At 36.5% G+C, this 5589-nt stretch overlaps 1 pseudogene; it reads right to left on the bottom strand.

Moving 5' to 3' along the window:
- Nucleotides 1–4897: 4897 nt before the first annotated feature.
- LOC122098740 lies at nt 4898–4997 on the bottom strand (annotated as a pseudogene).
- Between the last annotated feature and the right edge of the window lie 592 nt (nt 4998–5589).

Here is a 5589-nt window from a genome sequence, read left to right as displayed (position 1 = left end):
ACAACATTGAGATACCACCTCACCCCAGTTAGAATGGCAAAAATCAAGAACTCTAACAACAACAGATGCTGGAGGGGATGTGGACAGAAGGGAACCTTACTGAATTGTTGGTGTGAGTGTAAACTTGTTCAAGCACTTTGGAAAGCAGTATGGAGGTTCTTCAAATGACTTCATATGGAGCTCCCCTATGACCCAGCAATCCCACTGTTGGGTATTTACCCAAATGTTTACAAACAAGACCACACTAAAGCTACCAGCACAACTATGTTTATTGCAGCATTATTTACCATAGCTAAAATATGGAACCAACCCAGATGCCCCTCAGTAGATGAATGGATCAAGAAAAAGTTGTATATATACACAATGGAATTCTATGCCTCCATCAGAAAGAATGACATTGCCCCATTTGTTAGGAAATGGAAAGACTTGGAAAAATTTATATTAAGTGAAGTAAGCCAAGCCCAAAGAAACATAGGTCCCATGGTTTCCCTTATTTGCAATATCTAGTATATGTATGAGTCAAGCAGAAAAGGTCAGATAATGTGATGTTAGGAAATGAACCCTTAGATATGTATTTTAATGTATTTTTCTTTCATGCATTTGTTTCTAACGCATTTATAAGATTATTTCTTTGTTGCTTTGTATCTCCCTCCCCCACAGTATAACCCCTGCTTTCAGTGTATTTGATGTTGGTACAATTTGTAGAGGAGAGGGGGAAAAACAAGTCGTTTAAGGATACAGTTGGACCCGTTGCAACAATGAGAAGTACATGTTGTCATGTCGAAAATGAACTTTACAACTTTGGTGCGGGGGGGGGGGGGGGCGGGGGGGAAGGGAGGACGGGGGGGGGGTGGAGGATTGGGTGGGGGGCAGAGGGAGGCTCGGAAGGGATGTGAAGGACAAAGAAAGGAGGAATCTGAAATGCTTGATAAGAAATATACTCATTATCTTGCCCATGTAATTGTAAGCCCTCTGTACAGTATGTTCACAAAAAAATAAAAAAATAAATAAAAGAAAAGGAAAGAAAAGAACCTAAGGGATATGAGGACCAAATTATTATGATATTTCACTAGGTATCCTATGGAAAGCAAAACAAAATGCACCAGAAGAAAGCTCAGAAAATCTGAATATAATACAGGCCTATTTGTCCTCACTAACTGTCATAGATGTATAGGTTAATTCTAAGGAGACTTAAGTTCTAATAGCATTCGAACTACTGGAAAACACTCATGTTTTACCGATACAAATTACGTCCATACAGGTAGACCCATTGCAACAGTGAAATGTACAAGTCGTTATGTTGAAAACAAACTTTACAACTTTCGTGCAGGGGGTGGGGAGGAGAGGGGAGAAGGGAAGGCGGGGAGGAGTGGGTGGGGAGGATGGAAAGGGATAGGAGGGGGAAACAACGGAGGAGGCTACAATGCTTGATAAGAAATGTACTCACTATCTTGCCCATGTAATTGTAACTCCTCTGTACAGTATTTTCACAATAAAAAGAAAACAAAGTATGTCCAAAAAAATATTAGTGATTAGGAAAAATGATAATTTGCCTTATTACAAAATAATACATAATCCACTCACCACGGTGGTTACATTTTCCCTGTCTCTCCACACGTGACTATTTAATTTATTTTTAGTTCATTCATTCATTCATTAGTTTGGTGCTAATACTAGAGCTTGAACTCAGGGCCTGGCTCTGTCTCAGAATTTGTTATTTATTTTGTTTTAGTTTTCTCATGGCTAGCATTTTACCGCTTGTAAGACAGCTCCATTTCTAGCTTTTGCTGGTTACTTTCAAACCAGAATCTAATGGACTATTTTTCTTTGTCTGGTTTCAAATCACAATCATCAGATTTTGTCTTTCTGATTAGCTAGGAATAAAGACATGAGCCACCAGTGTGGCTCCTACTTTTTCCTATACTTATCTATTGCACATACTTAGATAGCAATTTAATATTGAGAGTATAGAAGCAAGATGTACAGTGATTATATTGTTCTGTCAGAAATTCAAATTAGTAATGTAAATTTCTTCTCAAGACCATACACAAAAAATACTTAAGAAGAAATCTGATGATTTGTGTGTGTGTGTGTGTGTGTGCTGTTGCAATATGTTCCACATATAAGCCCTGTGCAGGTGTGTCCAGCCATTCACAGTTATTGGATAAATATCTGCCTTGAGATACCAAGTCTAAGTGTCCACTCTAGGCTTCCCGATGAAGGGGATTATACTTATCCTCATACCTAGTATTCATATGAGTGGCCTTTTTGGAAAGTAGTGTCTGCACTGTAGTAAGCTGCAAGGCAAGCACTCTCCACTGAGCCACCTTCCCAGCCCAAGGAATAAGATTCTTATCTGTAATTTGGTCAAAGCTATGTCTCTTTATGTAGGCGACTAACAATGTATTTACTAATTTCAAGTAAATACATAAATTCTATTTCCATCTTTTTTAAAAAATAAAAAAAAACCTTGTTTGTAAATTGAGTAGAAGCATGGATTTTGTGGCTAGTTGGTCATTGCACATCTGTATCTCTTTTCCTCTCTCTGTTTTATGGTTCTCATAGACAATATGATTGCTCCATAATTATCCTAATTTATTTTGCTTTTATATTTTTGGTTGCATCATTTCACTTTCTGCTCTGCCATTTCCCAAAACAGCACCACATGAACAGAAAAATCCAGAAGTGGTGCTGTGGCTCAAGTGGTACAGCGCTTGCCTTGATTTGAAGAGCTCAAGGACAGTGCCCAGGCATAGAGGTCAGGCCCCACAACTAATTTTAAAAAAAAGAATCTCAATACTTGATAATTCTACTAACAGATCTGACTGAAATCAGTTGAATCACACTTTTCCTGTAAAATGAAGGAATAGATCCAGGCTAGGAAAGCAGCTAGAGAAGGCAGGCAGATTGTATCTGTAACAAAACTTTGTGGAAAATGGAATCGAGGATTACTTACTGGTGATTCACTTGTACTTGAAGCATGATTCTGAATTATTGCTTGTTGATTCTGAACTATTGCTTTGATCATTATATTCTCCAAGAAGAAAAAGTGAAATTTAATTGATAGCAAAGGACTACTAATACATTTTGACTTCTCATTAAGCATGTTCAATCATCAAAATCACCTGAAGACAATAGATAGGCCTATTTTTAGATGAAAACAAGGGTCTTTAAAAAAAAAACAAGAATTTAGGTAGTCATACAAAGGACTTCTATTTTACTACTGCATTATACATTTTTTCTAATGTTGGATACCAACATTCGAAAGCTATTAGAAAGATCTTAAATCCCATATGTTGAATAGTGAGTTCTCTTACACTATAACATGGTATTTCCCAAGTCATTTACATAGAAGGCATTGTTTCCTATTTTCTCATTCCTAGAATAAGCTGCACATGAAGACACCACTGGTCCTGATTTTCAGTCTGTACCTTTGAATACTGAGGAAAATCTTTCCTCTGCTCCCTATAATTCACTACTCTCCAGTTAGAATAATTTAGAATAGTGAAAATGGAAAACGAGAAAATTAATCATGGTGAAAAAACATATGCAGAACATTCACCAGTTTTTTCTGACCAGTTCAACCAAGGTGAACTATTGGGGAAATACATGGACACCTCATTCCCACTGGTACTCAAAATCTCTGATTAGGCAATTCTGACGAAGACAAGGAACAAGATGAAAAAATGAGGAATGGTATCAATTGCAAGAAAAAAATGGAGTAGGATCCAAGCAAATTTCTTCTTTGGGATGCCGAAATTTATCGGCTTACTGTGGTGTGAACACTACTTTCCAAAAAGGCCACCCAGATGAATACTAGGGATGAGGATGAGTATACCCCTCTTCATCGGGAAGCCTAGAGTGGACACTTAGACATTGTCCATGAGTTGGTAGCTCAAGGCAGATATTCATGCAATAACTGTGAATGGCTGGACACCCCTGCACAGTACTTATATGTGGAATAATACCAGAATGGCTTCTTTATTAATTCATCATGATGCAGATACCAATCCCCAAACTAAAGGCCTCTTGATCTCCTTGCATCTTGCTGCTGGGAATAGAAATAGCAAAGATACTCTGTATCTCCTTCTGTTGAACCATTATATCAAACCAGGTCTGAAGAACAACTTTGAAGAAACTGCATTTGATATTGCCAAAAGGGTAAGTATGTATCACTACCTCTTTGAAGTTGTCGAAGGCTGTACAAATTGTTCTCCTAAGTCGTAATGGTTTTTTTAAGTTTCTTAAATTTCAAAAATGCCAGTCCATCTTTTGTGTCCCTACAATTTTTTTTCACAATACAAAGCAACAGCAATATCTTACTATAAAAATTTATGTATTCCATGGTATTCTTCCAAGTGAATTGCATGACTTTGATATCAAAATGTATTCAAGAGTTGTTTGTATACATCTGTAATGATTTCTGCAGAGTTTGTGATTCTTTAAATCAGAAATAATTTTAACTTATCTGTTGAAATGAATAGTATAGAAACTAAAGATGTTCCTGGAGCTTTTCTGAAAAAAGTATATCTATGTTTGTGTAATGTCCATAATCTATTTCAATCTCTCCTAGATATAATACTTTGAATTCTACATTGTTATATAATGATTCATTAATAAATGTGACCTTTCAGATTGCATTCCATATAGAAGAATTTTAAGACTCCTTTTTGTTCGTAGTTTCTTATATTATTTTATTTCTTTGGGATAAAATGGCAATATTATCTAATTTCAAGTTTTGTAACGGTTATGCTATGTAACGGCCTTTCTAAGGTGAAAATTTAATACACTGATGTCAAACTAACCTTTAATTCTATGAATTACATGTATTGTTACACGTGTATTTTTGTAATCAACTTTTTAATAACTGTTTTTCATTTCTTGCATCAGAAGAATGGAAAATATGGAATACTTCACAAATTTTCATATCATCCTTGTGCAAGTGCCATGTTAATCTCTGTATTGTTGTAATTTGGGTAGACCTGCTGCTGAAGCATGTAGTATCCTCTAAATTTAAGTACATAATGATACAATTTTTATACGGGCATATATCCATGGTTGCCTATTTGTAACAAGGAACCCTTATTGTTCCTAAAAATGCTATTGATCTTATTTCTCTAAATTTCTGTGTACACTGGAAAAAACTTATATAGTTTGGTCGATTGCTCACATTTACATTTTTTTTGTCAATGACTATTTTGTCGTTTTCATTTTAAATTTTATCATACTTTGAAGCCTTTACAGCTAAGTCCAAAGGTGGTGGCTTTTCAAGTACTTATTTATCAACTGAGTTAGCTTTGTGGAGCTAATGGATTCAAAGTAAGCCTTGCTTAAGAGCTACTTCTAACTTTCTGCAGCTTAAAATTTCCCAAATGAGGTCTTGCTGGGACAAATGTCTACCTGAACTGTGAAGACTCAGGGCCTACGTTGAGGGGGCAGAATGATGCAGACTCCAGCCTCGGGATTATCTGAAGACTGTTTTTGGGATTAGGAAAGCTCTTGGAACGCCAGGGTACAGGGGGAAAATGTTCCCTCTCCCTATCTCAAAACATGTCACAGACTCCTGGGAGCTGAGGAAGTGGCTCTTCT

The sequence above is a fragment of the Dipodomys spectabilis genome, unplaced genomic scaffold, assembly GCF_019054845.1.
Source record: "Dipodomys spectabilis isolate Male_0828 unplaced genomic scaffold, ASM1905484v1 ptg000489l, whole genome shotgun sequence".
Classification (NCBI taxonomy): domain Eukaryota; kingdom Metazoa; phylum Chordata; class Mammalia; order Rodentia; family Heteromyidae; genus Dipodomys; species Dipodomys spectabilis.
The sequence above is the reverse complement of the archived record's forward strand: the minus strand, read 5'-3'. Positions and strand labels throughout refer to the sequence as shown.